Here is a 12738-nt window from a genome sequence, read left to right as displayed (position 1 = left end):
CTTTTTTTTCTATCGATAATATGCACAGACGTGGTTGCAAGTGGAGTTCGAAAACTGCGTTGGTGTCTTCCAGAAGCTTTTCCGCTCTGTGCTGGTTCTTCTCGCATTCTTTCGGCCCGTTTTCATCCTTCAGGACGAGAAACAATGACAGGTCCTGCTTACTCTTCCCGAACACGTTGCCTGTTAGACACCCAAGCGCCTAACAGTGGTTTTGCCGTTGTCGCGGCATGGTTACAGTATGCACTGTAAAGCATACTGTTATCTTGCGTGGTGTGTAACGCTCCAAGCTGACAGCAAAAACTCGGCGCAACAATGTCCACATCCACACAACGTGGCTCAAACTCTGTTGCTCTGCAGGACTTGATCGGCTCACAACCGGCTCAGCTGCAACGTCCCTCCCAAACTTCTATTGATGACGATGCCAGCGCCGCCGCTCGTGCGACCAGAGAACCACAAACGTGTGACATTTCTGGAGCCACCCCTCTGCATACCCTCCGCCGGAGAGTGAGCCCACTGCCCCCTTCTAGTACGCTGTATCTACGCTTCCTGTATATACAGGAACTCTAGAGGAGCGTCTGTAGCAATGGCGCAGCGACGTCACACACCGTGTGATTGCGCGCGCTCCGCCCTCCGCTCCACGCCCGCGCAGCCACGGAGCGGGCGCGCGCAACGCAATCGAATTCGAGCATTGCACGCGTCGTTGAAGATGTCCGCCGGTTGAAGACAAGGCAGCGCGGCGAGGGGCCCGTGATGCCGAGTGCAAGCGGGCGAAGCGGACCACGGACATTAACATCATTGTAGTGCGAATGTACTCTCACATATACGCGTAAACTCGCCAAGATTTCCCGAGAGGGTCTAATGTTTCCTGGGAATCGCAATGTGATCACACGGGGGGGGGGGGGGGGGGGCTACGTTAACTCACTGGCGAATGCCAACGGATTTTAACTTTACTCCCCCTCATAGCATCACCCCGTGCATTCGCACCTAACCATGTTCACCCTCGAGGAAATGCTTGGGAGTTTTTCAGCTAACCTACGTTTATTTTGCACTTTCTGCCACCAGTCTTAATTCTGCTCACTTCGCGAACGCGTCGAAATCGGTTCACCTGCCATTTCAAGGTAAATAAATGGACTAAAAAAAAAAACTTGTCGAGCGCTCTTAATAATGTTGAATTAGATTTAAACGTGAATATTAAAATATTTGAGTTCATTGTACTTCAGTGAATCCCAGTCGTGATAGCGCCAACGGCGATGTTTGGCGATGACTGTCGACATATTCTAGCTGACGACGAGGAGGAGGAACCGGAGGGAAGGAAAGGCAGGGATATTATCCAGTCTGGAGCGACCGGTATGCTACCCTACACTGGGGATGGAGATGAGGGAGTTTGAAAGATGGAAAAGGGGAGAGAGCAGGCACACGCGTGGGGCTCACAAATTCTGATGACTTGGAACATGTTGACGCGCACCAACTGACGAAAGTCCGAAAAGAAGCGGTTTTAGTCCACTGGAGTTGCACTGAACGATGCATGTTTCTTTGACTTCTTAGAAAGGATGGCGATCATTAGTTGTATTTTTACTCGAGCGATTCAAGGCGTCCAGTACGTTGAGAGCGCTTCGAGCAGACGTTGTCCTCATGTCCAACAAGATCTCCCGAATGGCATCCATGAGAGAACAAAGCATAGTTATTGTGGACAGTCGTGCAGCAGGAAACGAAAGAGCTCTTTATTGCATGATGCCGGTGTATTTGTACAGAGGCAGGGCAGGCTTGCGCATGCGTAGTCACTGCAATGCTTGATGACGTTGCACCTGGTCACATCTTCCTCCCCTTGAAAAAAAAAAAGAAACAGAACACAAAATGACTAAATGAAGGCACATTGAAGAAACAATTCAAAGTTCAATTTGCACTACATCCACGGAACAGTTTCTGTTGGGCGCTCTGGGAGAGGATAGCGTTGTGGCGATCTTCGCAGTCTTGTGCTTCGACGCAGCGCTTCTTGAGGTGCTTGCTGCTCGGTGGTGCACGGCTGCTGGCTGGAACGCGCGGTCGCTGTCGCGCTTTCTGGCTGCTGTGAGAAAACCTGCCCGTTTGTTGACCTGAGGTGTTCTCTCGTGCGTCGTAGATGCTGGCCGTTCTCAGTAGCAACAATATAAGAGCGTGGTGTACTAGCCGGGCCCATGACGACTGCTGGTGCCCAGGTCTCGTTTGTTGTATCGTGAACCGATCTTGTGGATCCACTGTGCACTCCCGGTAGATTCCGCGTTGATCTGTTGTAGAAGACGCGTTGTTTTCGCCGAGTCGCTTTCGGACAACTTCGGTCGGCACGGTTTGGGGTTCTAGGTGGCAGTCTAGTACGGGCAGCTTGGTCCTCGTCTGTTGACCCATGAGCTGTTGGACGGGTGACTTTAGGCGGTCATCCCTTGGCATGTTTCTCCATTCAAGCAGGCCGCTGTAGAACTCCAGTGTTGCAAACCGGCACTTCAGTAGTTTCTTTGCTTCTTGGACGGCCCTTTCAGCCATGCCATTACCGCGAGGGTAATGCGAACTGGGAGTCGCGTGGGTGATGCCCAGCTGCGTTGAAAAAATACGGAAGCACGTGCTATGGAACGGGGGACCATTATCGCTGCGTATCTTTGCTGGTATGCCGTGCGTGGCGAAGATTTGCATGCACACGTTTGTCACTGCTTCTGCCGTAGTTCGATGCATCTGCTTGATCTCGAAAAAAAGATCATAGAAATCTACCACAACGAGGTACTCATCGCCTTCGTGGTAGAAAAGGTCGATTCCGACTACTTGGCACGGCAAAGTAGGTATATCGGGGCTAAGCATTGGTAGTTTGGCGTTCCTGCTCTTGTACTTTTGACAATGTTGACACGCCTTCGCTAGAGCTGCATTATCCGCCGACATGCCCGGGCAGTACATAACCGCTTTGGCTCTCGCCTTCATCTTTTCTTCACCCCCGTGTGCCGCGTGAAGCAAACGAAGTACTTCTTGCCTTTTTGTCGGCGGAATGACCAACTTGTTGCTTCTTAGGAGAAGGCCATCTTCGACGTTAAGTTCGTCGCGATAGTTCAAGTACGCTCGTGTGGTTTCACACACCTCAAGCTTGTTCTCGGGTCATTCTGTGCTTGAATAGCTGCACAGTTTGGTCATTGTTGCATCCTTGAGTACTTCTTTCCGGATTTCCTGCAGTTGCTGATCAGAGACTGGAAGAGAAGAGAGAGCGTGCACATGAAAATCCAGCGATTCTTCTTTCAGCTCCTTCTGGTTAGGAAAACGCGAGAGTGCATCCGCTAGGAACAGTTCTTTTCCTGGTTTGTAAATCACTTTTATAGGAAACCTCTGAAGGGAGAGTCTCATACGCTGCAATCGTAACGGGCACTCACATAGTGGTTTCCTAAATATTGACTAGAGGGTGGTAATCGGATTCGACGATTACCTCTGGCTGCCCTAGGATGTAGTCTTCAAACCTTGCGCACCCGTGAACAATGGCTAGCAGCTCTTTCTCGATTTGGGCTCCCGAAGAGGTGCAGATAGTGAAGACATGTTGGGGATGAAACGCGCCACAAAGTTCATCATCCCGAGAAAAACCTGCAGTTCCTTACAGTTTTGTGGTGGTGGCACTCGCGAGATGTCATCTACTCTCCCGGGATCCAGGCAAAGTCCTTCTTGCGTGAGGATATGACCCATGTATCGAACTTGCTGCTGTAAAAAATGACACTTTTTTATTCAGCTTTAGGTTGTGCTCTCTGCAGCTTGCGAACAAAGCTGCTAGATTTTTGTCATGCTCTTCTCGACAGTTTCCCTATACGAGAATGTCATCCATTACAACGGCGACACCACTCAGGCCTTCAACTACCTGGTGCATTGCCCGCTGAAAGACTTCTGGAGCCGAGGCGATCCCGAAGGGCATGCGCAGAAATTTGTAGCGGCCGTAGGGAGTGCTCATGGTACATAATAATGAACTTTTTCGTCTAGCTTAATTTGCGAAAATCCTGAAGATGCATCTAGCGTTGAAAAGTACTTTGCCTCATGCAGGCGCGGAACTACATCTTCTAATGTCGGCATATGATAGTGCTCCCTCTGTATGGCCTTGTTTAAGTCCGAAGGATCTAAACAAATGCGCACTTTGTCATTCCTAACTACTACGACCATGTGGCTTACCCAGGCAGTAGGTTCAGTTACCTTTGCGATGACGAGGTCACGCTCCATTTTGTCGAGCTCTTGTTTCACGCGTTCTTGAAGAGCAACCGCAACTCGCCGAGCTGGCTTGATGCTGCCTCGTGCGCCTGGCTTGAGCTCGATGTGGTACGAAACACCCTTCAGCTCCCCGAGGCCTTGGAATACATCTTCAAAACCGGCATTTGGGTCCTGGCTTGGCTGGGCATCGACCACACGTACGCGGGATATTAGTCCTAAGTGCTCTGCAACACTGCCACTCACTGTTACCGGCACGGACTGGGGTTCGATAAAAAATTCCACTTGACAAGTCTGAGCCATGTACGAAGTCGGTAACGTGATTTTACTCAACGCCGTTTGCTTGTGGCCGAAAAAAGCGCGCAAGGTGGTCGAGCATGGCTGCGCCGACTGCGTAGTTAGTTTCCGACACGTCACCTCTTGCATGACAAAGCAGTTAGCTCCCGTGTCAATTTTGCATTCAACCGCTGAAACTGCGATAACAATTTCCGCCGACCAATGGTCCTCACTGGAGATAGCATACGCTTCTAGGGCTTGTAAAAATACTTGTCATCAACTACCAAAACGACCTGCGTTACTTCGCATGTGGTCGATCTAGGCGTTCGCTTTGGCTGACGGCACACACGAGCGAAATGATTGCTTCTGCCGCAATTGTTGCAGCGTTTGCCCTGCGCCGCACATTTCCCATATTGATGTTTTTCAAGACCGCAGCGCGTGCAAAGCGTTGTATTTTCTGTGACTGCGGCAATTGGCGGGTTGTCCGTTCTGGCTCCGATTTCTAGTAGCTGTTCTTTTGCTTGTTCCCTTGCGCGGCACATTTGCAATACTTTTGAAAACGAGGGGTTTTCCGAGAGAAGCTTCTGCTGGAAATCCTTATCTTTGATGCCGAGAATTATCCTGCTCCGAAGTAGCGATTCCTCAAGCTCACAGAATTCGCATCTCCCCGCGAGGATTCGCAGCTCCGTAAGCCAGTCATTGAACGACTCTCCCTCTTGTTGGTCCCTGGAGCCAAATCGGAATTCGTTAAAGGTGAGGTTCTCAGACGGCTTGAAATTTGCCTCGAACTTTGCTGAAATAATTCCGAGGTCTTTTTTATCGTCTTCGCTGTCTAACTTGAAAGTATAGAATGTTCTTCTCGCGTCTTCGCCTATTGTCATCAAAAGGGTTGCGACTTGAACATCCTTAGGCTGCTGGCTCAGTCCCGTCACCGTAGCAAAAAGGTCAAACTCACGTTTCCATGCGGTCCAGATGTAAAACATGTCCCCAGACAAGTCTAGGGGCCTCGGTGGCTGCAGCAGCGTTGACGCCATTCTCGCGACGGGCGTTTGCGGCTGGTCGGTCGGTTCATTCATTGCAGACTTACGGTGGTATCAAACGAACCACTTCTGACACCATGTGGACAGTCGTGCAGCAGGAAACGAAAGAGCGCTTTATTGCATGCTGCCGGTGTATTTGTACAGAGGCAGGGTAGGCTTGCGCATGCGTAGTCACTGCAATGCTTGATGACGTTGCACCTGGTCACAGTTATGACTTTGCCATCTTTCTTATGTGTGTCATCAGCGGTTGGTGAAGACCCCTGAGTGTGCGTGGTCTTCTGACGTTCTTTGGTTAGCGGATGACTTGGAAGAATAGGCCATTCCTCTGTAGAGATGGTCCTCTCTGCAGTCTTTTTTTTAATTTGTTGGTCCTGTTGTGGGAATTCACTTAACAGTGCAGCAGCAGAGGTGGCCCTGTCGTTTCTGTGATATGTGAGGCGGGCTTTGATTAATGATAAAAGGTGTGGAAAGTTGGTACTGGAATATTCATAACTATGACTGCGCAAGTGAGTCAAAGAACAAAGGCAGTTCAAATGCGAAGGGTGGGGGCGAGAACTGGGGACCGGCAGGGTAGAAGTGCGATGTGTATGAAAGGTATTGTTATAGCTGAGGAAGGTCTAGCTGTTTAAATCATATTTACAAAAAAAGACAGTTAGGAACTGGACTACATGCATGGCTTTTAATGAACAAAGAAAGGTAAAATTACAATTATTATACGAAATTTTTTATCAAATAGAAACTATATTCCCATTGTGTCAGCATGTTGAGCAAGATCAACAATATTGGACAAAATTATATTCACCATTGATCGATTGATATGTGGGATTTGACGTCCCGAACCCATCATAAATATGAGAGCCGCCGTAGTGGAGGGCTCCGAAAATTTCGACCACCTGAGGTTCTTTAAACCTGCACCCAAATCTGAGCACACGGGCTTGCAACATTTCCGCCTCCATCGGAAATGCAGCCGCCGCAGCCGGCATTCGATCCCGCGACCTGATCATCATAAATTAAGTTTGTGTGAACTGTGAAGTAACGCACAGAAGATGAATGCGAGAAAACACTTAAATGTGGGCTTGTATTTTCAACGGGCGTTGTCCTGCACACCGTGCGACACTCCCCGCCGCGCTATCAAACCAAGTAATCTGCCTTTCCTTCACCAGTTTTTATCTCGGACTAATTCAACTAACTATAGATGCCAATTTGTCACAACCGTGTTTCAAAAAGGACACCACATATGTAGCTAAGAACAAAGGCAGCTCAAATGCGAAGGGTGGGGGCCAGAACTGGTGATGGGCAGGGTATAAGTGCAATATGTTTATGGAAGATATTGTTATAACTGAGGAAAGACCGTAGCTGTTTAAGGAATATTTACAAAAAAAAAGAAAACAGTCAAGAACCTGGACCACATGCATGGCTGCTTTTAATGAACAAAAAAAGGTAAAATGACAAATATTAGACGAAATGCTCTATCAAACAGAACCGATCCCCATTGTATCGGCAGGTTGAGCGAGATCAACAATATTTCACGAAATGGTGATCACCATAAATTAAGTTTGTGTGAACTGTGAAGTAACGCACAGAAGACGAATGAGGACAAAACACTGAAGCGTTGGCTTGTATTTTCAACGTGCGTTGTACTGCACACCATGCGATGCTCCACGCGGCGCTATCATACCAAGCAATCTGCCTTTCCTCTACCAGTTTTTATCTCAGACTTAATTCAACCAACTATAGATGCCGATTTGTCACAACCATGTTTCAAAAAGGACGCCACACGTGTAGCTTGCTCCGCGAGTTGGTTTATAATATTTTTGAAAGAACAAACTAAGGAGCTCAACCTGACAGGACATCGAGCGCAAGGTTTATGGCGGAAAGTCTACAAACCCATGTACCAGAATCGCATTCATAAAAAAATAGGCTGAGGCGTTCCACAGCTGCACACCTAACAATACAAAGGCAAGAAGCATGTCAAAATGCTACAAACAGCACACTTCTGTGATCAACGCCATGAGCACCCACAATCTACGCGAACCCATCATCTAGTTGTAAGGAGCACTGAAGGATCACTTAGCCATTCTTTTGTTCTTTTAAGGCTTCAAAATCTTCCCGTTCCATCTATTTCTTCCTTTGCCAATGACACTGATATATCGGGGACGCAGACACTAGTGAAGAGGTTAGTTTTGTGCCTGAAGGATCTTCACACTAACCTATAGGTGTCACTAGGCCTCGACCCGTCTGATCTCTGTAGCCACGGCTGCATGACATGGAATTTCTTTCAAATCATTGTGTGTCATTGGCAAAGGAAAAAAAAAAGATTGAACGCGAAACTCGTGAAGCCTTCGAAATAAAAACAGAGCGAAGTGTCATGTCCGAGATCCCCCAGGTGTCTTCACAGATGAAGAACTCGTGGTATAGATAGCGGGTATATAATACTTGGCATTTATATTTTGGTGTTCCATGGAAATCGGCTGTTTCATACCACCTTGAAACATTTGCTAAAAAAAAAAGTACATTTCATTGCGCAACTGTGGTTTAGATAGCCTTTTTAAGCATGTGCTTCTGGTTATTTATTGTAGGGGTTCTCTTTAATAACATTTAGTTTTAGGTCCAACACTTGTCTTTCCTGGTTCCTACGCTGAATTCGTGTTTTTAGTTGGTTTCTTCTTACGTAGGTTGGTAAAGGTCATCCCTATTATCAATATGTGGGCCTAGCAACCACCCTTCCTCATTCTCCCATATTTCACCATCGTGAACGCACACAAGATGTCTTCATCAACGCGTGACGTCAACGAGAAATGTGTTCCGATCATAAGTCGGCAAACTCACTGATGAGTCTATCAGAGGAATTGAAAGGCTCAGATTGAGGTGTGAGACAGAGTCTGAGTGAATCCGGCTGAGTTGTACTTAGGTAGGTCTCAGTCCGAGTGAGACCGGCTGAGTTTTACCACGGCGAGTCTGAGTTCGAGCGGGTTCCTAGTTCGATTTAGCAAAATTTTGGTTAGTCTGGGTCCTTGCGAGTCCTGTGCAAAAAAAAAAAAGAACTTATTTAATGAGGGTGTCTTTTTGTTTTGCTGACCTATGGTTACAAATATTTATAGTCTCATTTTATGGCGTACCTTGTAATCGTGCATGTGCCGGCTTGTAAAGCCACAGAATTGATTCCTCAAATTGTAAAACTGTCTAAATCCCTAAATTCTTGGAACTCGTTGCAGTGAAGGTCCTCAATTAAAACCAATTGCTCATATCTTCGAATAAAAATAATAACCTTACCTTAAAGGCACGGAATGAAATGGCGACTTAAAATGCAGCACTGAGATCAACATTAAAATGCTAACATGACTAAGAAGCTAATGTATACTGCCTACTTCCTAGGTGCACAGCTATTTGTAAATTTGTTTGCTCTGTCACGGAGCCAATGCCGTTCGCGATGGCGTGATTTCACAATTTGAAGTTAAAAATTCTAACAAGACGTTAGGAGTTTCTTCTAAAAAACCCGTATTTTTGGTGATGTAATAGTGATGTTGTGCATTGCACTAGCTTCAACTTTGATGCTAACACGTAATGTTTTTATAGAGTGCACCATTCGCGGACTATGACAAAGTATAATGAGCAATTTATGATCTTGCATGCTACAAAACTCGTACCATCTTTTCTCAGAGCAGAACGCATACCGGATTGCGATGATAACGAGAGGAAAAACTGAATAACTATCCGTAACTTCATTATTGTGTATCTAGTGTAATTCACAATAGTTCGAAATAAATGAACATGGCTTTAAGAGGGCATGGAAGTAAGTTGTGCAGCATGGTCTGGCACATGTGCAACTTCCGGAAATTTCATTACGTAACATCCTGATTTACATTGAGTTTGCTCTACAATTATGCGCAAAACCAAAGGAGAATCAGCACTGTATTCCACCTTCATAAATCATGCGGCTTCCAAGGCGACAGAGCAGTACGATTCGCGAGAATTGAGCGCCCCTAACTGTTTGTCCTCAGACAGCGCTTTCTTTTTTGCATGAATCAATGTGGCGATGGGAAAATTACGCAGCGCAAAACAAGATATTCACAAGAACGAGAGAGACCGGACGGGCGCTTGTGAATGCCCTTTCGATGTAATGTTTGGCACTAAAAAAGTTTCCAGAAGCAAAGCACCATCTCGACGAATTTCAAGTTTTGTAAATGTAGTAACAACACATGCTATCAGCTTTTATATCATTTCCTGCCATGTGATTTGTTGAAAGCTTTCCGAGTGGATTCTAAGAAAGAAGGGGGCAGGAATTAACACACTGCTCCTGCCGTGCGCGACGCTTAGTCACTGGCAAAAACAAATTCCTTCAAACTGTAATTCCGTCAAAGATTTCTGTGACTCTCTGAGAACTTGAAGAGCTTCTAAACATTTTGCCAGCACACCTGCAGTTCAACATTCTGTACCGTCACAGCATAGCAGCGCCCGTTTTTGTGTTTTTCTTTTTTTATTCAAACTCCATTCTATACATAGCCATGTTTGACACGCGGAAGCGATTTCGGTGGTTCCTCACCCGTCATTGAGTTCGCCCAGTCCATTCTGCGAAAAGCTTGATGACACGGGCTTTTCCCAGGCTCAAGTTACTCATACCTGGGCTTTTGCGTTCTTTGTACGCCCAAAGAATGCAGACAGGCTACAAAACGCAGGAACGAGCTCTTATCTCCTGATTTAGGGCGTACAACACAGTTATCTGTATTTATTTCAAAGGTGAGCATTCGGCAGAAGTCTGCTTGGTTGGGATAACAGAAGAAAAAAAAAACAACAGAAAGCTCCAGCCAATATTTATATTAAAGAACCCGATGTTTTGAAGCCTGATCGGCTTTTTTTTTTTAGGGGTGAGAAGAACCGAGATGTTTGCAAGCCCTGTAAGGGGTGGTGGTGGTAGTGGTTATAAGAGGAAGAAAGCACCTAATTTCTGCTGCCCGGTGGGGAGCACGGCGTAGTGCCTATGGAAGTAGAGGGAAGGCAGTGTCCCCAGAGGTGTGGTTGTTGCCTCCCACTGTCTGCTGACTGTGCCAGGATTCAAAGGGGAGCAGCAGGCGAAGGTTTCTTTCTTTTTAGAAGATCACCGCGCTGTGGCGACTGGTATGGTGGCCAATCCACTAACAATGGCCGCTGGATGAAAGAGCGCACGGTGCGCTCTTTCATCCAGCGGCCATGACTGTTAAATTGAGGGAAGTCATTCATGTGCTGCCACATTATTAAAGACGATAGGGACCTTCGACGCAAAAATTTTGGTCTGTCTGTCTGTAAATTTGTCTGTTTGTCCACTCCTAACGGCATCGGGTACTTAAAACGGCCGACCGCATCCGCAGCGCCCACCAATGATGCTCAAGATTTATAGGGTTCATAGTTGTGCAATTGTCAATTAAAAGGCAATTATTGCGCATGTCTGGGGCACCATAACAACACGTATATATTCTGCATGTGCGTCTTTTACGCGAAATGGCATACATAAGTAATTTTAAGGACCGTAGCGCATATCAGGCTGCGCTGACCATGCAACGCTTGCAAGGAGATGCGAGTGTTTTGACGCTTTGCTAAGAGCAGAATGTGGTGGAACCTACCCGTCGCCTTCCGTTCTACACCTTAATAAATCTGAGACGGGCGTGCGCACCAGTCTCAGAGCAACGCGCTTCGTTTTCCAAGAAAACTGCCATATGGCGCTCATGTCTCACGTGTGACGTAACTTGATGCGTTCGTTCGCCTCCGCTGCACGCTCGAGGCACTCTAACGCAGCGCCTCCAGAATACCGTTCATTGAGTTTCTTGCACAGAACACCAAATAAATGTTTTATCCACTCTCTACACTCGCAAGACTGTCGTCTTTTGACGACATTTGCAGATAAAGATGCAGATACGGGGCCAATTTTTTCATGGAAGTTCTTGGTTTAGCCGGCGCACGTGATTCTGCACACGGTGGCCTGTACTAGTCTCACAGGTGCAAGGTCTTTGGACCAGCGGATGAAACTGCCCGATGGTGGTGGAAGGCAACGTCGACTCCTTCTGTTCTAACTTTTCCGGCGCCCACGATGTAGGGGATCGACACGTGGCGTTGTTGCGGCGCGGTTGGTGTCACATTTCCCCCTTCTTTTCTCTTACGGAGGGATCCGCGTAAATAACCGTTGGAGCCGAGGTCACGGATTATTTTCTCCCTTCCACCGCTGTGGTGGCGAGTGGGGATTGGATTATTGGTTATTTTGATTGTAATTTTCACGTTTGTTCGGATTTCTTTATTCTTGCCCGAGAAAGGTGATTTTGATCATTTTTGTACGTGTATGGATGCTTTTCAGGGGAAGCGTGCAGTAACTGATCTGTGAGGCTGGTGGGATTAGTTAAAACTCGCCTCACCCACAGCTGGCAAGCACAAAACAAAGCTGAGCAAGGGGTCAGGGGAAGGCATGGAGATGGCAAAGCAAGATGAAAAGAAAGAATCTTTTGCGCAATGAAGTGTTGCTAAAGCCTTTGCGACAGTCATTGATTTTACGACCATCCCCACTTCAAGTCGTACACTACGCCCTATCCCCAACCCCCAGCACACTGTGATAGAGGATAAGACTGGTGCACATCCTAAATAGCCCCTATTTTTTAGACTCTATGAGCAAAGAAGCACTTACACAAAAGAAGGTCGCTTTTTTTCTGCAACTCACGGCCGGAAAGCTTGTTTGGTCGAGCGCGCGTTGCTAATTGCTGAAGTCTTGATTGCCCAGAGTGCCGAGTGAGGCGGTACCCAGAGGGGTTTGCGCATGGAGGAAAGGTATCCTGGGTTTTCGCGCAAAGCTAACTGGTTAGGTGGGTGCACAAAACCGCGTGCACGTGAATCACCATGTCGACAAGTTTTTTCAACGGATGTTCTAGCGCTCCTGTGATTTCCTCTCCGGCGTTGTAAATTTGTGTGACCCCTTCAAAAAAAAAAAAAAAAACGCTGCTGAAGCTTGAACACCAGCCTTTGTACTTTGTATTCCCATACAAGTCTGCCCCTCTTTCCATTGCAATGGTTTGCCAGGAGCAGCCAACACAAAACTTGTGACACTGGGGTGGTTGTTGACGCTGGGAGTGGTTGGTTGCCTGAGACAGCAGTATGGAGATGTAAGAGGACTGGCTAACGCTCTGTAAATGATTTGTTTTCTAGCATACGTATTGAATGTAAGTTCTTTCAGTGCACCCCATTTGTTTACATAGCGAACACTGAATCAGAA

Source organism: Rhipicephalus microplus, chromosome X (assembly GCF_043290135.1).
Source record: "Rhipicephalus microplus isolate Deutch F79 chromosome X, USDA_Rmic, whole genome shotgun sequence".
Lineage (NCBI taxonomy): Eukaryota > Metazoa > Arthropoda > Arachnida > Ixodida > Ixodidae > Rhipicephalus > Rhipicephalus microplus.
This window is presented reverse-complemented; position numbering follows the sequence as displayed.